We start from the raw sequence: 23,932 nt of genomic DNA on the forward strand, positions 1-23,932 counted from the left end.
ACCCCTCCTGTCACAAAGACTCCTTCCCCCGAAACTGCACTCTTCACTGGTATAACTGCATTTTTTCACTTTTCAAGTTAGCTGGGCTCAGCTTAAATTGTCCAACTCCAGCCAATGGAGACAGGACACAGTAGCAGGGGTGAGCTGCGTTAGAAAGAAAAACTCCTTCCCTCTTTTGTTCGGGGTGCTCTTGCCATTGCTCCATCACAAGCAGCACCCTTTCTGCAGAAAGTAAATTTGCGAAGCTGAGAGATCCTTTGTCTCGGTGCTGATTCTTCCTTGCAGCACCGAGCATTTGTTCTTAACAGTCACAGCCACCACATTGTCTTAGATTGAATATAGACTTTTTGTGAACAAAGTTCCAGAACTCTGAAATCCAGGGATGCTGCAGGCCTCTCCCAGCAATGTCCTTCACTTTGGGTCAGCCTCCTGGGCCAAAGGTGAAAGTGCTTTTAAAAATACTGCCATTTCCCCAGCACAGTGTTTCTGATTGCATCCACATATTGCGTTGGAGCCCAGTACACCTGGTAGTAAGAGGCTTCCATGGGCCCCAGCTGAACGGCCATCATGTGATAGTCTTCATGTCTTTCAATAGGTTCACTGACAACCTTTTTTATGGAGCCCATGGGCAATTTCTCAGTTTGCTCTTTAGTGCCAATCCACAGGTGGTCTTGTTCTAGCTTAAAGGTGAATCTTGTTGGAGTATGGTGGCTCACACCTGTAATCCTAGCACTTTGGGAAGCCGAGGCAGGTGGATCACAAGCTCAGGAGTTTGAGACCAGCCTGGCCAACATAGTGAAACCCCATCTCTACTAAAAATACAAAAAATTAGCCATGCATGGTGGCGGGTTCCTATAACGCCACCTTTCATGGCTTTCAAGGCTAGATTTCTTTACTCTCTGTATCCCTTGCCCTGGTAAACAAACTTCCCATCAGACATTATCTATAAGATAAGTCCTTATCTATAACAAATTTCCCACCAGTCCTTATCTGTAGAGATAAGGATATAGGAGGTGGAGGTTGCAGTAGCTGAGATTGCACCATTGCACTCCACCCTGGTGACAGAGTAAGACTCTGTCTCAAAAAAAAAAAAAATGATGAGTTTCACTTTTTCTCCATACTTATGGTACATGCTGGACAGGGGTACCATTGGCATGCACTCCTCAGCACCACTAACAGATGGCATCACATCTTCAGGTTTTCCTTTATCCAACACTTCCCTGTGTTGTTTCTGCCTGCAGAGAGGCTCCTTCTTGTTCACTTTGACCTTTGCATCCTGCTGTGCAGCATCTTTGGGTGTGTGAACTGCTAAAACGTCATTGATGGTGGAGCCAACCACCATGATCTTGGTACCACTGGTCACTTGTATTAATGTCTTATCCTTGCGGATGAGTCCGTTATGCATGACTTTCTGCATGGCAGGCGGGAGATGGGTTATCCAGTGGATCTTCTATTTTGGCTTGGAGCCTGTGCTGTCCAGGGAGAACTTCATGTCATGCTTGGTTTTGTTCCAGATGATCTTCAGGTCCACCAGCTCCCTGCCTGTGCCACCATCTGTGTCCTCCCTGTTGCTGACTGAGGCCTAGGCTGCGGGGTCCCGAGGGGCCTGGGCCAGGGCCAGCTGCAGGCTGCCTCCACTGCGGCTTCTGTCTCCACGCAGTTGAGGGGCCTCGCTGGTGCCTAGATCACCAAGGTCTCGGCCTCCCTGTCCATGCCAGGTTCCTCCATGCCATCCGGGACCCTGGCCGCCGCCATGAAGATTGTGTCTGTTTCTATCTTATGTAAAAGAAATCCCAAGATTAAGTGCTGTGGTTTTGGTGCCACAAAATTATCAGAAGCCAAAGCTCCTTCCAGCTTTTGGTTCTGGGGTGTGGCCTTTGATTTTGTGGTCCAAGATAGCTGCAGGAGTGCTTGTCACCACACCTACATTTCAGGCAGCAGGGAAAGAAAGAGGAGAGGAAATGTCTACTAATTCCCCTTTTAGATTTCCCAGAAGTCCCAGCAATGTGTCCATTTATAATCCATTGGCCAGAATTGAGCCAAATGAACTCTAGACCAAGGGCTGGGGGGAGGGGCTAGGAAAGCAGCCTTTATTCTGGCCAGCCATGTGCCGAAATGAAAGAGCTCTGTTACTAAGGGAAAAGGGAAGAATGGTTATTGAGAGGCAACTATTGTTCTCTATCACAATCCTACGCCACCTTGGGGAGACTGATGTGAAAGCACAATGGGGGCTTGATAAATGCTACAGAAATATTTCATCATTAACTGGCAGCATGAGTTGCCAGTATTCTTTCAGGCTGCTTTCACTAGCAGAATAGAGCCTTGTGGCCAAATTCTTGCCTTTGATACCTTTGCTTCCAAAAAATGGTGTGGTGTGCACATGTTCTCACTTATAAGTGGGAGCTGAACAATGAGAACACATGGACACAGGGATGGGGACAGCACACACTTGGGCCTGTCCAGGGGGTTGTGGGAGAGGAGGGAGAGCATCTGGTGAACTAGCTAATGCATGTGGGGCTTAATATCTAGGTGATATGTTGATAGGTGCAGTAAACTGCTATGGCACACGTTTACCTATACAACAGACCCACACATCCTGCCCCTGTATCCCGTAATTTGAAATAAAAATTTTTTTAAAAGGCGGGGTGTGTGTGTGTGTGTGTGTGTGTGTGTGTGTATGCCTGCATGAGGCATGGGCGAGGAGGTTATGAGCAGCTCATCCTCTCATCCTCCCTGTCTGTCCCTAGGAAGCCACAGCACGTTTTCACTGATGGTTTAGGGATAGGGATTTGAGTCCTCTTAGAAACAAACAGAACCAATGGGCACTTAGTGCCATTTCTGCTGCAACATCTTTGCTAAAGGAATTATTGTTATTTAAAAAAATAAATTAAGATTCCTGGACTTGTATATTCAATACGGTATTAACTAAAAGACTAAAATCCTCCTTTTACCTGCAAGACAGAGATTCCAAGGTAAGGTAGCCAGGAGTTTAGTCCACTCCTTACAAGAGGTCACTGTAGAACGTGTTTCTGGTCTGTGCAGCCATGGAATAGCTATAAGCAAATGTGTGACTTAGCAATAAACCCTTTGTTTAGCCTATAGGTTCAAGGGGGGCTCAATTTGGAAATGGGGATTTAAGGAAAGGAACTGTCATAATCTTTCGTGGAATTGTGAATTTCTAACTTATGGATAGATGGGCTTGAAAATAAATCAGGCAGCTGGAGAACTATGTCACCTCTTCTTTGTAGGCGTTGTCTTTGAGAATTTATGGATGTCTATGGGAAATATAGTAGCTGACTGGAAAATTAAACATGAACAGGCACCTCTGCAACTCCTCCTGGGGGGAAGAGCTTGGGAGGAACACGAGCACACATAGGACCACTTGGTGGGACTTTGGTGCTTCAAACTCCTTTCCTTCTACTGTTTGGACAATCTCGGAGTGGCTGACACTTTTGTGGAATGCCACATGGGAGCCACTGGGCATAATCCTAGGGGAAGAGAAATGGCCCCTTGGGTGACACCAGGCACTCTGGGTAGGGCCAGGATTCCCAGAAGCTGCATGGGGATTCCCCAGCAAAGAGGAGGAGGCAGGGGCTGCATTCAGGTTGGAAACAAGGGCAAGAACCAGGGATAAGTAAGGAGACCTCCTGGGAAGCACTAAATTCTTGGATATATTTTCCCATGGTTATGGGGAGAGCAATACACATAACTTTAATCTCCTCTTTTGAAGGGCTTATTAAATATGTTCTCAAACACACACCCACGCAATCTTTGTAATTCCCTTTAGATACGGCAGTGGTGACCATCAGAGTTGGATATAGGTAACAATTCTTCCAGTTGGGGCAAGCAGAAAGGGATTTATATAGAGAATTAGGTTCTTGTAAAATCATTGGACAAACTAGAGAATGAGACGCTAGGCTGAGCTCTGGGAATGATTTGCAGAGGGACACTGCAGAATTGGCTAAGAGAGCTGCTGCCACCTCCATGGTCAGGGAGCTGCTGCCTGTATGGCTGGCTCTGGGGACAAATACTTCCTGCTGAGGAGACGCCCAGGGAGTTGCTGCCATAAGTAGGCCAACTTGACCCTCATGAAGCAGGGGTTAATGTGCTGGGACTTCTGCACTGCTACAGAAAACTAAATCCTGCCAAGAGCGTGTTGGTCAGTAGACGTAGCAGTTACTGCGGAAGTGGGACTTACAGTGCAGTTGGGCTACGTGCATCACAGGCAGGGGAAATTGGTCTCTAGCTCCCCCATAGGGAAACAAGGGTCAAAGCAGACATGACCAGTTAAGAGGCTGCTGCAGTAACCCTGGTGCAGGGTATGATTTCAACTAAGGTGGTCAGGCTGGAAGGGAAGGCACAGAATCCTTTGGGATGTATTTTAGAGGCAGAACCATTGGAGCCGGCTGATGAAATGCATGGGAGTGTTGAGAAAAAGAGGAATCAAGAACGAGTCTTAGCCAGGCACGGTACCTCACACCTGTAATCCCAGCATTCTGGGAGGCTGAGGTGAGTGGGTCACTTGACTTGAAGTCAGGAGTCCGAGACCAGCCCAGCCAACTCAGTGAAACCCCGTCTCTACTAAAAATACAAAAATTAGCCATTCTCCTGCTTCAGCCTCCCTAGTAGCTGGGACTACAGGTGTGTATGGTGGTGCTCACCTGTAGTCCTAGCTACTAGGGAGGCTGAGGCAGGAGAATCACTTGAACCCAGGAGACAGAGTTTGCAGCGAATTGAGATTGCACCACCGTTCTCCAGCCTGGACAACAGAGCAAGACTCTGTCTCAAAACAACAACAACAACAACAACAAGTTTTTAGCCTTGTTCAACAGTTGGACACGATACCATTATTTCCCTGGAAGACTCTTACTGCTTAGTGTAGGGAAGAGGCTGTTACAGAGATGGGGAGGGAGTAGGAACATCACCAGGCGAGGTTGTGAGGATGTTTCAGAGGGAAGAGGACCCGTATTTCTCCGTTTCTCTCTCCCTACTTTGGAGATCAGAGCTCCTGATAGCAGAGTCCTGTTCATCTGGAGTTGATGATGCTGGCCAGGGCTGACTGCTTTCGGCATTTGTTTCTGTTATCTTTGTTTGACAGCCTCCCTTTTTCTGGCATTTGGTGGGTGTGAGCATAATTAGGTTGGCAGAAATAACAGTAGTTCTTCCTCTGGGACTTGAATGTCATCTGCATATTTTAAATTCTCCTGTGAAAATGAGTCTGAAGAAGGAGAACTAAAGGAAGGTCTAAAGGAGGAATCAATTTAACTAATCCAGTAAGCAGCTGGTTTGAGTTAGGCTTCAGACATCAAGAATCTGTGTGCAAGTAGGCTATTTGGAGGAGCTTAGGAAGAACCCCTAAGTTGAGTGGACAGGTGACACACATAAATTTGTATTAATGAGCAGGTTGCTGGCTGGGCATATTGGCTCACACCTGCAATCCCAGCACTTTGTGAGGTCAAGGCAGGAGGATTGCTTGAAGTCAGAAGTTTGAGCCTAGGCAACATAAGAGACCCCATATCTATGCAAAAAAATGAGCTTGGAATGGTGGTATGTTGTAGGGGGGAATCCCCTCAAGTGCTGTGGCAAGGGTCTGAAGCCTCAGCCTGTTCCCATATAAATATTGATTTAGAAAAGAATTAGAAATGTAGGCACATAGTTATTCCTTTATATAATCATAGATAATCTTTATAGTTACTTATAATCATAAAGATATATACTCAATATAACCTTTAATTTTACTAATGACTGTCAGGTTATGAAGCATGGAACTGAGGTGACATAGTGAACAAAGTGATCCTAAGGCAGGATGCTCTAAGCTCCCTGTCATGCCCGCATAAGGGCTGCTGGAGGGTGCCTCGGCTGTGCGGCAGCACCAGCGCTGTGAAAGTGCCTGCTGTTTAGCCAGCTAGGGAAGGAGATGTCCAAAATGACGGAGACATCTCCTTCCTGGGCAAGTTAGGAGAAAACTCCGCTTCTCCAAGCTCTTGTGGCAAGGCCTGATGGCTGTCAGGGAAGCCCACAGACGTCCAGGGGCTTAACTGTCTCTATGTAATGCTGTGCTTCAGTGGTCACGTTCCATGTCTACTCTCACGCCCTGCTTCTGCACCTGGTTTCTCTTTTTCTTAAAAGATGAAGAATTAATAATAGTAACATAATCGTAGTGTCCTTGACATTTCTGACACGTATGCGAAGAGCGCTGACACATTAGCTTTTCTCCTCTCCTTGGCTACTTGAAAGTATTGGGCCCCCTATCTCCAAGATACGTGATTTATCTGACCCTATCACCAACCACCATTACCTCAGCCTACGTTCCCTGCCCACTGCTTTATACTCAATAAAAGTCAGAGTGTCTAGGCACTCGGTGTCACTGCAGGTCTCCACGCTTTGGTTGGCAGTGGATCCCCGAGCCCTAACTCTCTTTTCTCTCTCTCTGTGTCTGTGTCTTTTATTTCTACAGTTTCTCATCTCTGTGCCAATAGGGAGGGGCACACAGAACCCTGTAGGGCTGGATCCTATAGTGTGTGCCTGTAGTCCCAGCTACTTAGGAGGCTAAGGCAGGAAGATTGGGTGAGCCCAGGAGTTCAAGTCTGCTGATCTATGATGCCTCTGCACTCCAGCCTGGGTGACAGAGTGAGATCCTGTAACAAGCAGGTTGCTGCTGGATACAACTGGGACTTAATTCCCCTGCAGAAACTTGGGGAATTATAAAGAGCACTTCTCAAAGTTGTCAACACTAAGAGATGAGGCAGAAGCCTCATCCTGCAGCATATCTTCTCTGCTGCACCTGCAGCCGAGAACATTCCTGCAGCAAGAGATAGCTCTTAGGCAATGAGTTGCAAACGCTTGCTGTAGGAAGCCATTGCATGTGTGGGAATGGTGAGGGTCAAGGGCATGTGGGGAGGCCACTGACAGTGCTGCTACAACTGCCTGGACTGCTGGACCCAAGGCAGTGACTAGGGGGAGGGGCATGGAGACTGTCTTTCCAAACATAATGCAAAGGATATTGTCATTGCCTGTGACAGTTCACAGTTGGAGATCCTCACAACTTATAAACAACAGAAAAAGAATTTTCATGATGGTTCCATCTCCAAGATATTAAATGAATTTTCTTTCTTTCTTTCTCTTTCTTTCTTTCCTTTCCCTTTCTTTCTTTCTTTCTTTCTTTCTTTCTTTCTTTCTTTCTTTCTTTCTTTCTTTCATTTCTTCTTTCTTTCTTCTTAGTGTCTCATTCTCTTGTGCAGGCTGGAGTGCAGAGGGATGATCTTGGCTCACTGCAACCTCCACCTCCTGGGTTCAAGCGATTCTTGTGCCTCAGCCTCCCAAGTAACTTGGACTACAGGTGTGTACCACCATGCCTGGCTAATTTTTTTGTATTTTTTGATAAAGACAGGGTGTCATCATGTTGGCCAGGCTAGTCTCAAACTCCTGGCCTCAAGTGATCCACCCGCCTGGGCCTCTCAAAGTGCTGGGATTATAGGCATGAGCCACCACACCAGCCAGAATATTATGTGAATTTCATATGTATATGAAGTTATATGTATGGCGGTGGCAGATCTTTTTCAGGAATGCATAATAAGGAATCTGGATAATTGGCTAGCTTTAATTTATTGATACCTGGCATGTGTAGGCTCAGCCTGCTAGATGCTGTGGTGCAGATCCCATGTTGCACAAGGTAGCTGGGAGCTGGGGGTTGGGGCCGTGAAGGCCAAGATGCAGCCCAGCTCACTTGCCTTGTCCTGTGTCCTGCAAGGAGCCACGTCTGGAGGGTCTATCCTTTCATCCTTTGGACAAAGTTGCCATATGCATTAATGGAGTGCCAAACAGGAAAGGTGAGTTTAGAAAAGAATGATTTATCTCCATAGTTTGTCATTTCATCAACCATTGGGCACAATAAAGGACTGCATTTGCATCCACATGGTTATGAAGATGAGTCTTAGTTCTAGGAGCTGCCAGATTTCTTCCCAAATCAGTTCAAATACAGACTGGATCTTCTGAGGGCATTAACGATTAAGCTGCAAAGGATTAAGTAGAAAGTCACATCAGTCATCTTGAAGAACAGCTTTTACTTAAAAAAAAAAAAAAGTAATAGCAAGCACCAAATAACAGCTCACCCCCACCCTACAGAAAGGGGCAGAAGGAAACTCAAGCCCACCAGTTGGGTCTCAAAGACCATGACACTAACTAGCTTTGGAAGGTGTGTGGAAGTAAACGAGGCAATGCTGACTTTGGAACCCCCTGCAATTCAGTGTCCAGTGAACATAGATTTAGTTAGCTCAAAAAATTGCAATCCAAGCCCTAGCTGTGGGCATCTTACAGGCATGGACCTTGTGTTAGTCTGTTTGCACTGCTATAAAGGAGTACCTGAGACTGGGTAATTTATGATGAAAAGAGGTTATTTGGCTCACTGTTCTACAGACTGTACAAGAAGCATGGCACCAGCATCTGCTTCTGGTGAGGGCTTCAGGAAGCTTCTGATCATGGTAGAAGGTAAGGGAGAGCTGGCAGTGTCACATGGTGAGAGGGAGCAAGAGAGAGAAGGGGGAGCTCCCAGAGCCTTTTAAACAACCAGATCTCCTGGAAACAACTGGCAAGAACTCACTCATCACCCTTGGGAATGGCATCAAGGCATTTATGAGGGATCCACCCCCATGACCCAATCACCTCCCACCAGGCCCCACCTTCAACATGAGGAATTACACTTCAACATGAGATTTGGAGAAGACACACACATAAACCATATCAGCACTTCATGGGGAAAAGAGTGACAGCTCAAAGAGGGTCTTTGCCATAAGCACAGGAATGGGAAGAAGGAGTGAGGCATTGATCAGGCTGGGCACCCCTCTGCTCGCCTCTCTGAGTTCACATCTCATGCTAACAGTGTCTGTGCCTGGCTCTCTTCTTGCTATTCCGGTTTTTATGACATGGATCTCTGTAACATCACTTTGGGAACAAATGCATGTTTTACTTACGCTTTCTCTTACAAATGATGCGCTTCTCATCTGATCTCATTCCCTCCCTTGCTACCACTTTGGAATGTGCCACCATAACCTCACCCCTGGCTTATGGTACCAGCTTCCTGATTGGTCTTACCCCTTTCCAGTGTTTCCTGGGATCACTTCCCTAATTAATCTACTTGTACTCAAATCCCTGCCTCAGGCTCGCCTTCTGGGGACCTTGACTTTTCCTTCTCAGCAGGCACAGAACCTACTGCATCTGGGCAGCTGAAAGCACCTCATGCATTTGCTTGGTGGGTTCTCTTTCACTGGATGGGTGGAGTACTGGCCCCCATCCTCCCTTCCCATTGCCACACATGTCCTCCTACAGGCCCCTCTTTCCACCATGTGGCTAGGACCCTTTCCTCCCATTTCCTCTTCCACAGTCTCCAATTTTCCCTCAAGCCCCAGGAGGCAATGCCAACACTGTTATGGAGTGCAATTTAACTCTTGTTTATCCTTATCTCTCTCATCTAAGCTATTCACATGGGGATCTTCACCTTCTTGACCAACCCTACCCTTCAAGACTCTAAGATAAGCAAAACAATAGGTCTCCCCTGCACACGTGCCTGCTTCTCTGCACAAACTGCAAGCAGTTAACAAGTTTGTCTTCCTTGTCACACTGGACTCTATGAGCTCAAAGTCCACCCCAAAGGCTTCATACCACAACTAGAAATTGCTGTTTATTCACAGCGCATTGGGTATGACGCATTCTCTGTTGGCCGCATGAGTGACAACAAGCAAAGAAACAGACAAATTGTACGAAAGAATAATGTTCCTTCTTCCTGGAAATTTTCTAAAAGTAATAGGATGAGAACCCTGTGTCTTATTTTTAAAAGTGGCATACAGCCTCAAATTGCCAGTCAACCCCAAGCATACACTTGAATGTAGAATTTTTTTGAATATCCAGCATATGAATGTTAGCTTTCACATCCTTGACTAGACTAGTAGCATGGACAGACTGTGGAAAGGCTGAATTGCCTGCCTGGAGGCAAGCTGTATTTGAAATAAATAATGCATTTCATAATCCCATGCAACATCACACTCTATGGAACCTTGAGAGATGTAATCTACTACCATCACTCCATGCTCCTCAAGCATTTCTAATTAACTCAAGGACGGTGGGCTCTGTGTGCAGCTGAGGGGATAGAAGGCACGGTGGGGGTGGGGGGATGTAGGGGAGGAGGACAAACCAGAAAGGTTTTTGCCTTCCTTCTCAGTCTTCATCTTTGTTTTGGCCACTGCAGTCCAACTCTTTGCCTCAAAGATAAGGAAGCAAAACAAAACAAAACAGCTAATTCTAAATCTATCCACCGAAACATCCAACCCTGGTGCTGTGGTTTGAGTGTTTGTCTCCTCCAAAACTCATGTTGACATTTAACCCCCAATGTGGCAGTATTGAACGGGTGGGGTCTTTAAGAGGTGGTTGGGTCATGAGGGCCAAGCCCTCATGAATGGATTAACACATTCATGGATTAATGGGTTAGTGGATCAATGAGTTATCATGGTGGCTTTATAAGAAGAGGAAGAGAGACCTGGGACAGCACACTCAGCTCCTCACCATGTGGTACCCTGAGCCACCTCAGAACTCTGCAGAGTCCCCACCAGCAAGAAGGCCCTCACCATATGCAGCCCCTTGACCTTGGACTTCTTAGCTTCCATAACTGTTGGAAATAAATTCCTTTTCTTTATAACTTACCCAGTTTCAGGTATTCTGTTCCAAACAACAGAAAATGGACTAAGGTACCTGGGATGCAGCTAGGTGATCAAAGCTGGTGCTGCCTTAAGGTGGGACCAGCTCTGTGGTACAGTTCCTGCTTCAGTGTGATCTGATCACCTAGCTGTATCCCAGGTGTGACCATTTGATGGATTGCTTCACAGTCCTATAGTCAGGTTCTAAATAATATTGACTCAATAACACAATATTGACTGCAATAGATTGCAGACTGCAAGGCAGAATGTACAGGAGGTCCTCATTTTGGTAAATTATATAGGCAGATGTAAATTATAAATACACATGCTTATATTATACAGACATGTTAATTACTTACATATAAAATCAGACATACATAAATACCAGGAGAGTAGACCGTATTCAAAACAGGCACATTGAGTGGAGGGGTGATTTGAAATGTTTGGAAAAATACTATACATGTGTTTTCATAGTGTTTCACTGATATATCTTTCTTTTATAAATAGAAAGCTATATCAAAAAATATTTTTTCCTCCTGCTTCCGCGATTATTGGCACACTTAGTTTGAGCAAAACTACCTCTTCTCCCAGCTGCCTTCCTTTCAACCTCAGTGTAGCTCTATTGTTCAAACTACTAATCTACTCTGCCAGCTGGGGGTGGTGATCGAAGGGTAGGATGCTGTTAAAAGGTCAGTAGACCTGAGACCTGGGCTCCCCATCATGAAGCCTCCATCCCCTGAAGAAACCACAATAAGCCATGTAAGTCCTGCTGGACCCCCACCCCTCGCTCATTGCGGTTGTGGTAGACCTTGCTTTTTCCTGTCCTGTGTATCAGCTTAGACAATTGGGAAATTAGAGATGGCCTCAGTCATGGATTTACAGCCCTGTAACTACGTAATATTGTGACGAAATAATTTTAACAATGTAGCTATAGCATTGCCCTGCTTTACCGCAGAGACAGCGCCACCTAATGGTTTAACAAGGGCCCAGCCATTCCTTACCAAAAAGCAACTCATTGTTAATTGTGGAGAAGAGGATGGTAAATCATAGCAACCTATCTTCCCCACCCCTGCATAATATAGCAGAAAGCAATAGCTATTTGAGCACTTCTCCATCATAATCCAACCATCAAATCTTTGGGTAAGATTGTGTCATTGTAATCATTCGCCCGCCAATGACGTTTTATATCCCCAGACACCATTATAAAGCCAAGATCTTTCATGAACAGAAGACAACAAGCATGCCTGGTTTAACAGCATTTCTTGCCCACCATTACTCAAAGCACCCTGAATGCGGGAGTTCTCAAATGTATAATTTTTAGCCAAACAAAGCCTGCTTCCCTGCGGCATAAACCCGAGCCTCCCAAACTGCTAGGATTACAGGTGTAAGCCACCACACCCAGCCAGAAGAAATATTCTTAAATAGAGCTCTCCTGTGGCTAGAGGATGTAACTATATACATTGATTGAACAGTAGTCAGGACCCAGCCCGTCTGGGTCTGAGTGAAGCAAAACCTGATGGCAGAGCCAGAAGCCAGAAGCCAGAATGATATTACCAGTCGACCTTGTCCCGATGGACAGTCGTGGGACGCAGCCATAGTTCTCCTGCAAGTGTAACTTCTAGCTTTCACAGCATTTCACGTTGGGTTGTCTCATTTATGGAGACAGAGAATGCCAGTGCTGGGAGTACCTTTTGTCACTCCTCCAACAGATACTTCTTATGCCCTATGCTGGGTTGAATTGTATTCTCCAAAGAGATAAGTTAAAGTCCTACCACCTGGAACCTTAGACTGTGACCTTATTTGAAAATAGGGTCATTGCAGCTGTAATTAGGATGAGGTCATACCAGAGTAGGGGGAGCCCTATTCCAACATAACTAGTGTCCTTAGAAGAAGAAGAGAGGCAGCCACAGAGAATGATGACCGTGTGAAGACAGAGGCAGAGATTAGAGTAACGTCTATAAGCTGAGGAACAGTAAGGATTGCCAGCAACACCAGGAGCTGGAAGGCTCAAGGAAGAATTCTCCCCTACAGGTTTTCAGAGGGAGCATGGCCCTGTTAACACCTCAAGTTCAGATTTCCAGCCTCTAGAACTGTGAGGCAGTACATTTCTGATGTAAGCCACCCAGTCTGTGGTACTTTGTTAGGGCAGGCCTAGGAAACCAATACAGCCCCTGCTAAGTGCCTGTAGGAAGTAGAAAAGTTCCCCTTCAAAATTTCCTTTCTCATTAAAGAATAAATCATAAGTGTTAGAAATAATAGTTTGTTTTAACTTTCTTCAAAGCCTTCTTGCTAGTAGCTCTTTTTTAAGCCCTATCCTATGTAGCTGTTATACATGCCCACAAGCACATAGTACATCCTATGTCCTTGTACTTTAACCAAGATATCTGTGTTTGATGTGCTCACAGGCATGTCCCAGCTCCCAGCCTACGCCCCTGCCTTATCTAGACTTCCTTTTTGTTCTCCATTGCTTTTACCTGCTTAGAAAAGTTTTAAGTTGTTAGCCAATCAAGTTTTAGTTTGGATTGTGAAGTCTAGCTCCAACCAACAGAGATCAGACACAGCAGTAAAGATGACCCCAAATGCATAAAAGATAAACATGTCTGCTTTTCCTTTGTTCGTTGTACTCTCATAACAAGATAGCTAACAAGAACACCCTTTCTGCAAAAAGTAAAAATCGACCTGCTGAAAGATCCTTTGTCTCAGTGCTGAGTTTTCTTTGCAGCACCAACCATCTGTTTCCAACAGTGCCCATCTTTGTGCATTATCTGTTCTAACCTTAAGGCAAGGACATGCCTTGGTCCCATTTCACTTTAGCCCAGGGGAGGGAACTTACGGGTTGACCTGAATTGTTTGTGCACCATATCCAGCCATCTCCATCTGGATTTCTTTGTCACACATTCAGTTTAGAATGACAAGCACGAGAGGATTTGAAATCGCCAGAGCCATTGCTGAAGGAGCAGAGTATGCTCCAGGCCTCATGAACCTCAACCTGGTCAAGGGGAGCTCAGTACGCAGTGTTCTTGGAGGAATCTTAGCCCAGCACTGCCTGCTGTGTAGACAGTCTCTGCAGTGAGTGGGGTTGGTCATAACGGCGAGGCCTGTGTCCCTGATTCCTCATTTCCTTCCTCTGTTTCTTCTCCTATCCAGGGAGTTCCTGAGTGTTTGTTGTTAAAGTTCTTTATGCTAATTATTTTTTATTGCAGCACTGCTTCCAACATTTCTGTAGGACTTATTTAGAAAAAAATCATGGAAATCAAGCCTAGCCTTTCCATGTCCTGGCTGGCTGTGTCTGGACTGTTGCCTGGAGCCGGCAGCACCACGCCGTCCTGGGACCCCACATTCCATCAGAAGCTCCTTTTTCTTCCTCTGTTTGAGGCACTGCATAGACGCTTTGCTCAAAACCATGTCTAGAGACAAACAAGCACTCCACCAAAAGCCCCCTCTGTGGACCCATATGACTACGTATAATGAAATCATTGCTTAATTTCTCAAAACACTTTCACCTAAGGCAAGGTTCAAAACTAGTGAGAGAGGACATAAATCCACAGTTTAGAAAGTTTTCTCAATAATTTTGATTTTTTTGAAAAATAGAATCCTTCCAGCTCTTTGAGAACCAGAAGAATAAGACCACAAATCTTCCCTGACTTCAGGTCTTTCCCCCTTTATTATTCCAATACTCAATTCTTAATTGAAATTCTACAACCCTCAACACCAGACTCAAGGTAGATTTTTTTCCCCAACCAACTATCCCAAAAAGTTATCTTTCTCCCAGAAGTCCAGAGGAATTGTTCATTCAACAAGTGCAGTGCTGATCATGTGCCTTTAAGTTCACTCTTAATGAAGAGAGTCTTCACTGCCATCATATAGCAGTGTCAGAAATTTTCCAGAATAAGAGTAGGCAGGTGATGTAAGGTCTAATTCTGAGGTCCTGAAATTTAAATATGCATAACTGTGCATAATTAGTAGAAAGGTAGGTAATGATAGAGATGTCCAGGGCATGACCCAGAGACTTGGATCCACTACTCCTGGGCTGGGCCTGCAAAAGAACATTGCTCCAATGCCTGTGTTGTGCTTTCCAGTTTAGAAATTAGTTTCCTCCCTTGCCTGACTGAAAGCCAGTTCTTACTAATGCAATGTGTGCACGTGCTGCACCTGAGACTCCACAGGAGTGTAGTGTGTTAGGCTAAGAATATGGAATGTGGGGTAAGGGCAGATTAGGGAAGAACAGACAGCAAAGGTGGCTTCCTGTGAATGTGACTCTCAAGAGAGAGGGTGGGCACTAACCATAGGCTGGGTCTGATGAGTTGCTGGTGGGGCTGGAGAGTGATGGGCAGCCTATCGTAGAGGAGATGCCCACGGTCATAACGAACAGTGATCTCTCTCTCTCTCTCAATCTCTCTCTCTCTCTCTTTCTGTTTTTTTGAGATGGGGTCTCCCTCTGTCACCTGGGCTGGATTGCAGTGGTGTGATCTCAGCTCACTGCAGCCTCCACCTCCTGGGCTCAAGTGATCCTCCCCCTCAGCCTCCTGAGTAGCTGGGACCACAGGTGCATACCACCATGCCCAGCTAATTTTTGTATTTGAGGAAGAGATAGGGTTTCTCTATGTTGCCTAGGCTTGTCTCGAACTCCTGAGTTCAAGTGATCCACCCACCTTGGACTCCCAAAGTGCTGGAATTACAGGCGTGAGGCACCACACCCAACCTAGAACAGTGACCTCCTAAAAAGGAGTGCCCATGCTGGAGGGCAGAAATAAAATGTAATAGCTAGGGCTATTTAATTTGTATTTAAAGCTTTGTTAATATTGCATGTATCAATAGACACTGACATCCTTGCTAGATTATGGGTTATGAGGCTTCCGTGGAGTGTGAGATCCCAAGTAAAGAGAGGGTGCTCCCCAAGAAACGGGGTGTTGCTTGTGGCATCCTCATACCCTCTCTGTGATTTAAATGTGCCTGCCAAGTAGATTTATGAGTTATACTCTCCAAATGAACAAGTGGCTTTTAAAAGTGCTGCAAAGAACTCACAGATTGAAGAGACTAATGAGGCAAGTCAAATGACTCTACAAGAACATGGGGGAACTGACAGTCTCTTTCCTAGTATCAATAAGCATAAGGTTAAAATAAAAAGCATCCTAGACCAGGTACAGTGGCTCATGCCTATAATCCCAGCACTTTGGGAGGCCAAGGTGGGCAGATCACTTGAGGCCAGGAGTCTGAGAGACTGGCCAACAAGGTGAAGCCCCATCGCTACTAAAACTAAAAAAATTAGCCAGGTGTGGTGGTGCACACTGGTAGTCCCAGCTACTTAGGAAGCTGAAACACAAGATTAACTTGAACCTGGGAGGCAGAGGTTGAAGTGAGCTGAGATTACATCACTGCACTCCAGCCTGGGTGACAGAGTAAGACTCCATTTAAAAAAAAGAAAGAAAGAAAAAGGGGAAAAAAGCATTCCAAGGATGAAAAACTCCAATTTTTTATTACTTTATTTTAAAAGTTATGATAAACCTTATTCAGACCATTACAAAATTCTCTTGGACTTAATGATAAATACTTACAAAGCCTCTTTTGAGATTCCTTATGAAAGAGTAAAAGATGAAAATCACACTATGTATAAAAGTCTCATTCTGCTGGAATAAAAACAATGGAAAGAATATCTGGAGGCAATATAGTGGCAAGATCAAAGTGCAGTCCTTGCTAGTCAAAGAGTGGAAGAAACACAGAAAATATTGCCAAAGATTTGGAAAATATTAAAACAAATTACACTGGTGGGAAATTTGCAATACAGTTTGATAAAAGTACAGATGCTTGTAACACATCCTAGCTCATAGTGCTTGTTAGACTGTGTCAGTCATGAACGGAAAGAACTACTTTTTAATAAGCCATGAAAGGAAAGATGAACTAGATAAGATATAGTCTCAATAATAATGACTTATGAAAAAAAGTGTTTGACGTTCCACATCATCTAGTGGTTAGAAAAAACAACAACAAAAAAGAAAAAAACAGTGTTTGATGAAAAGTGAAATGTGAAAACGCTACCAAGAGTCGTCTGCTTTGATTTGGGAGGGGAACAGAAAGGACTTTGCAGTGAGAATATTGAATTTCCCATAAAGAACATATCCACCATTGTCTCATAGGCCAGGTGTTACAGCAGAGGTCAAAGCCAGCGATGCTGAGCTTCCGGATAGCTGAACATGTGGAGATTCCTGAAAGCGGCTCACCCAGGGAGGGCATGGAAGCTCCGCACCCCTTCCCCCATAAACTAAAAAAGATTTAAGTTAAAACAATTCAAATAAAATGAAATAAAATAAAAGACAGAGATGCTCCATTAATGTAGCTTGCTTTATAGGGGCATTTTATAAGGATGGGGATGAAAATCTTTTCGTTGACCAGGAAGTTCACTGATTATTTGTGGCCAGTTTCTTTAAAGATGAGTTACACAGTTTTCCTTTACGACAAGGTGGCAAATGTTTCAAATTTGGGAAACTCTTCCGGGAAGACAAGTGACTATCAATAGAACTGACAAGAGACATGAAGAGCTTAGATTGGCAGAAAGTCCAGAAACAAACACTGATGGGTAAGTTAGCAATGTTCACTTATATCATGAATGGGGAAGGAAGTTGGCATAGTCAGAATTCACTGTAAAGAGATCAGGAATACTAACTGGACCACGTAGAGGTGTAAACTTGTCCACTGCAGTTATTCCCAGAGCCACGCAGTGTCAGATGGTAACATCTGATCAGGTGAGAATTCCATCAGGTCTTCTGGAAGCTGAATTGTTTTTCCAGCTCCAGACTTCTGCACCAGGGCCAGGAGCACCTCATCACTCCCAGAGTTGATGATAAGCCACGTTGTTAAGGTCCCAGACCCTCAGGCAGGAACACAGCCTTCTATGTCCCCTCTGCTTCCCCAGGCTAATGCAGCCTTGTCCAGACATGTTGCTAAATTTAGTGCACCAATGCTGAACAGGATGAAATGTGTAGCCCTAGCATGGATCTTGGCATATGTGGACCAACTGCAAGACATTTTGGCAACAACTGGGGAAAGTGGAACACGGATTGGGTACTAGGTAATATAAAAGAATGATTGTTCATTTTTTTAGGTATGATAATGATATAGTGGCTGCTATGGTCTGAATGTTTGTGTCACCCCCGGAATTCATTAGGAGGTGGGGCCTTTAGAAGGTGATTATGTCATAAGGGTTCTGCCCTAATAAATGGAATCAGTGCTCTCATAAAAGAGACCCCAGAGAACTCCTTGGCTCTTCCATCACGTGAGGATAAAACAAGGAGTTGTCATTCTGCAACCCAGAAGAGGGTCCTCAGCACGATGGCACCCTGTGCATCTCCCAGCCTTCAGAATTGTGAGAAATAAGTTTCATTATAAGCTACCCAGTTTATCTTTTTTTTTTTTTTTTTTTTGAGATAGGGTCTCGTTCTGTTGCCCAGGCTGGTGTGCAGTGGTGCGAATATGGCTCACTGCAGCCTCGATCTTCTGGGCTCCAGCGATCCTCCCACCTTGGCCTTTTGAAGTACTGTGATTACACGTATGAGCAACCGTGCCCAGCCACTGGTATTTTGTCACAGCAGTCTGAACAAGCTAAGATAGTGGTTATGTAAAAAAATATTCTGCTTTTTTAGAGATGCATATGAAAATATGATGAGGTGAAATGTCATTGTAGCTTATTATTAATACTTAGGCAAATATTAGATACTTAATATTAAATACTGAGGTAAAAATTAGATGAAGCAAATCTAGTAAAATATAAAGAATAATTAAATCCAGGTATTGGCTATATGGCAGATAATTACACCATTATCTCCCTTCATTTATGTGTTTAAAATGTTTATAATAAAAATTTTATAAAAAGGAATACACTAAAAAGCAAACACAAACTCTATCATCAAGGTGAAAATGGTATTTTATATTGTGGGAGAAAGTAACATTTTTTGGAATCAAATACAGGTAGAGAAATTTGTTAAGTTTCTATGGTTATATTATTTTATTGATAAAAGAAATATAAGTGGATAATTTGCCCACTATCCTCCTGCCATATTAAAAAAAACTTGGTAAAAACAATGAATCATTTGAAAAGGAAATTAAATCAATTTCATGGCTGGGCGCAGTGGCTTACACCTGTAATCTCAGTACTTTGGGAGGTTGAGATGGGCAGAGCACAAGGTCAGGAGTTTGAGACCAGCCTAGACAACATGGTGAAACCCTGTCTCTACTAAAAATACAAAAATTAGCTGGGTGTGGTGGAGGGTGCCTGTAATCCCAGCTACTCAGGAGGCTGAGGCAGGAGAATCACTTGAACCTGAGAGACAGGTTGCAGTGAGCCGAGGCTGCACCACTGCACTCCAGCCTGGCCACAGAGCAAAACCGTCTCAAAAAAAAAAAAGAGGCAATTGTATTTATAATAGCATAAAGAAGAATAAAATACTTAAACCTAACCAACGAGGTAAAAGACTTGTACACTGAAAACTTCAAAACCATTGTTGAAAAAAATTAAAGGAGAAATAAATAAAAAGGCATCCTGTGTTCATGGACTGGATGCTTATTACTATTAAGATGTTACCACTACCCAAAGTGATCTATAGATTAAATGCAATCTCTGTTAAAATACCATGGCATTTTTTTGTAAAATAGAAAAATTTATCCTAAAATTTATATGAGATCTCAAGGCACCCTGAATAGCCAAAACAATTTTGAGAAAAAAGAACACAGTTGGAGGACTAGTAGTTCTTGATTTCAAAACATTACAAAACTACAGTAAGCAAAATAGTGTGGTACTGGCATAAAGATAGACAAATAGATCAATGGAACTAAATAGAGAGCCCCCGTCTATGGTCAAGTGATGTTCAACAAAGATGCCAAGATCATTCAATGGAAAAAGGACAGTTTCTTTAACGAATGATACTGAGAAAATTGGATGCAAAAGAATGAATTTGGACCCTTGTCCTATACCATATGAAAAAATTGACTCAAGATGCATTAAAGACCTAAAATAAGACCTCAAATTACAAAACTTCCAGGAAAAAATATAGGGAAAAACTTCATGACATTGTTGGCAATGACAATAGTTAACACCAAAAGCACAGATGACATACGCAAAACTAGACAAATAAGACTACATCAAACTTTAGAACTTTTGCACATCAAAGAGCACAATCCAAGCTGGGCACAGTGGCTCAGGCCTGTAATCCCAGCACTTTGGGAGATCAAGGAAAGAGGATTGCTTGAAGCTAGGAGTTCAAGACCAGCCTGGGCAACATAGGAGACCCTCATCTCTAAAAAAAAATTAGCTGAGAATGGTGGTATGCACCTGTACACCAATTTCTGGAGGCTAAGACACAAGGATCACTTGAGCCCAGGAGTTTAAGGCCAGCCTGAGGAACATGGCAAAATCCTATTTTTTTTTTTTTTTAAATAAGCTGGGTGTGGTAGTGTGCACCTGTAGTCTTAGCTGCTTGGGAGGTCAGATCAAGCCACTGTAGTCTAGCCTGGGAGACAGAGTGAGCCCTTGTTTCAAAAAACAAAAAGCAGGCTGGGTGTGGGGGTTCACACCTGTAATCCCAGCACTTTGGGAGGCTGCGGTGGGCGGATCATGAGGTTACGTGTTTGAGACCAGCCTGGCCAACATGGTGAAACCCTGTCTCTACTAAAAATAAAAATTAAAAAAAATTAGCTGGGTGTGGTGGAATATGTCTGTAATCCCAGCTACTCAGGAAGCTGACTCAGGAGAATTGCTTGAACCCAGGAAGCAGAGGTTGCAGTGAGCTTAGATCACACCACTGCACTCCAGCCTGGGTGACAGAGCGAGGCTCTGTCTCAAAACAAAGAAACAAACAAGAAAAAAACAAAAAACAAACAAAAAACACTGCTGAACTGTACACAAATCCACAGAGTGACAGGAAAATCTATGAATAGGAGAAAATGTTTGTAAATCATATATCTGATAATGGGCTAATATCCAGAATATATAAAGTACTCCTACAATTCAACAGCAAAAACAAAAATCAAGTAACCTAGTTAAAAAGTGGGCAAAAGACTTAAATAGATATTTCTCCAAAGAAGACATACAGATGTTAAACAAGCATATGAAAAGATGCTTATCATTAATCATCAGAGAACTGCAAATCAAAACAATGAGATGTCATCTCATACCCATTAGACACTATTATCAAAAAACTGGAAAATAACAAGGGTTGGCAAGGATGTGGAGAAAATAGACCCTTTGCTCATTGTTGGTAGGATTGTAAAATTGTGCAACTGCTATGAAAATTAGTGTGGAGGCTTCCCAAAAATTAAAAATAGAGCTATCATATGATTTGGTAATCCCACATTTGAGTATATAACCAAAAGAATTGAAAGCAGAGTCTCAATGAAATGTTTGCACAGCCACGTTTATAGTAGTGTTATTCATAGTAGCCAAGAGATAGAAGAAACCCAAATGTTCACTGATGAATGAATGAACAAATGTTTTATAAATATGTATATACACACACATAAAACATACATATACACACACACATAAAACATACATATACACACACATAAAACATACACATACACACACAAAACATACATACACACACGCATATAAAACATACATATATACACACATATAAAACATACATATATACACACATATAAAACATACATATATACACACATATAAAACATACATATATACACACATATAAAACATACATATATACACACATATAAAACATACATATACACATATAAAACATACATATATACACACATATAAAACATACATATATACACATATAAAACGTACATATATACACACATATAAAACATACATATATACACACATATAAAACGTACATATATATGCACACATATAAAACATACATATATACACACATACACACAACGAAATATTATTCATCTTTTATAAGGAAGAAAATTCTGTCATATGCTACAACATGGATGAACCTTGAAAACATAATGCTAAGTGAAAGAAGGCAGTCACAGAAAGACAAATCCTGTGTAAGTGCACCTATATTAAGTATCTAGAATCATCACATTTATAGAACATAAAGTAGAATGGAGTTGCCAGAAGTTAGAGAAAGGGGAGGGGGGAAAGGGGGAGTTGTTTCACGGGTTTGAGTTTCACTTCTGCACAATGAAAGTCTTGAGATTTGTCTCACAATAATGTGACTATACTTAACATTGCTGTACTGCACATTTAAAAATGGTTAAGATAGTCAATTTGTTATGTGTTTTTACCACAATGAAACAATGAGGACAGGAGACCCGGGAACAGAATTATTGAACTGTTTTAAAAGCTTCCAAATGGAGCGTTTCAGTAGGTTTGGACAGAAACACTGTTAAATATTTAAAAACACATCACCCTGTGATCAGTCTGCAGGAACATCAGGGAACATGGTCATTTACTTGCCAAGTGTCAACAAGAATCTTTGCATAATAGGTGGTGAGGGAGATGGAAAAATGAGTTTCACAATTTAGGACAGCACATTCAGTAATGTGGTGATGTCCTTACTATCTTTACTTTTTGTGAGAATTTTTTAGCCATGACAGCAATTGAAAGCAAGTCTTGAAAGAATATGCCTTCAAATTATTTTATTGCAAAAGGTCATTTTTTTTTAAATTAAAGGAGACTGAATTAAGTTGAATTCAAAATCCAAATAATAAACATATTTTAATTCTATCTTAATGAGAATGACTCATTATAATAAACAGAACTGTTAATAAATTTATTAAAACACGTATTAAACGTTTATTTCCTATTTAGGTTATCCTTTAAAAATTTCTTTGATTGTGGCTTGAGCTTTCTTACTGGCGGGCTACACAATATAACAAGTTTGGTGTCATTGCTATAGAATTCAGAAGTTTATTCACACCCACAAAACCTGGAGAACCATGTCCAATCTCTTCCAGGAATTCTGAATCCATGTAAGAAGAAGAGGCAATGATAGAAACGGAGTGAGGGAGGAGGAGAGCTGCTAGGGAGAAAACAGAAATATTTTTTTTCTAAAAAATTTTTTCCCAATGATCAAGAATAGCACTATATAATAGTTAAATTTCTGTGATGAAAATCTTCTGTATTTGTGCTGTCTGATACAGTAGCCACTGGCTATATGTGACTATTGAAATGTGGCACAGGGGACTGAAGAACTGAATATTAAATTTTGTTTAATTTGAATTAGATAAAATTTAAATAGACACATGTAGCTAATGACTACTGTGTTGGACAGTGCTGCAGAAAGTCCAGAAACAGACACTGGTGGGTAAGTAGGTGATGGGTAAGTCAACAATCGTTCTTTTTGAATAGAGAGTTGACAAATGACCCACTTATATTTTTTACCAATAAAATAATATAGAAACTTTCTAAGTTTCTCTCTAAATATTTTATTTCAAAACATTTTATTCTGAAAAGAAATCACAACTAAACTGTCTCACAGTTGAAAGAAAAATATGAAATGTGTGAACCCAGCAATGTAGAATGCACATGTGTCAACATGAAGTCAGATGATGCAGGGACACAGAGAACGACTAATTGGAATGACATTTGGGGTATGCAAAAGTGGCTTTAGATTTTCTTTTCTATCTTGATGAAAGATTTATAATTTCTGTTGTTGAAATTATAAATGGAATTGAAACTTATGTTTCACAATTTGCCTGCCTATGAAGGAATATACTTTTTGTCAATTTTATCATATTTCAGTTTCAAGTTATTTTTCCTGTGGGAAGTTGCAGGCTGGGGGATGTGCACCCCTTTTCTTTGTCTTTTTTTTTTTTTATTATCCTTCAAGTTCTGGGATACATGCGCAGAAGGTACAGGTTTGTTACAGAAGTATACACTTGCCATGGTGGTTTGCTGCATTCCTCAACCTGTTGTCTACATTAGGTATTTCTCCTAATGCTATGCCTCCTCTAGCCCCTCATCCTCCAACAGGCCCTGGTGTGTGATGTTCTCCTCTCTGTGTCCATGTGATCTAAGTCCCACTTATGGGTGAGAACATGCGATGTTTGGTTTCCTTTTCCTGTGTTGGTTTGTTGAGAATAAAGGTTTCCAGCCTTATCCATGTTCCTGCAAAAGACATTTACTCATCCTTTTCCACAGCTGCATAGGATTCCATGGTGTATATGTGCCACATTTTAAAAATCCAGTCTATCTTTGATGGGCATTTGGGTTGGTTCCAAGTCTTTGCTATTGTGAACAGTGCTGCAGTAAACATACATGTGCATGTGTC

The 23,932-nt window shown here is 42.7% G+C and overlaps 1 long non-coding RNA gene and 1 pseudogene across 1 annotated transcript in view; both read right to left on the minus strand.

Annotated features, from left to right (window-relative positions):
• Positions 1-452: 452 nt before the first annotated feature.
• On the minus strand, positions 453-1,862 carry LOC100385210 (ubiquitin domain-containing protein UBFD1-like; annotated as a pseudogene).
• A 5,968-nt stretch (positions 1,863-7,830) lies between these two features.
• The window catches only part of LOC103792815 (uncharacterized), a 42,480-nt gene continuing 26,378 nt past the window's right edge, over positions 7,831-23,932 (minus strand). The window contains exon 4 of the long non-coding RNA XR_619701.4: positions 7,831-8,012. This is a non-coding gene — a long non-coding RNA (uncharacterized LOC103792815). The remainder of the gene's footprint in view (positions 8,013-23,932) is intronic.

The sequence above is a fragment of the Callithrix jacchus genome, chromosome 5, assembly GCF_049354715.1.
Source record: "Callithrix jacchus isolate 240 chromosome 5, calJac240_pri, whole genome shotgun sequence".
NCBI classification, from domain to species: Eukaryota; Metazoa; Chordata; class Mammalia; order Primates; family Cebidae; genus Callithrix; species Callithrix jacchus.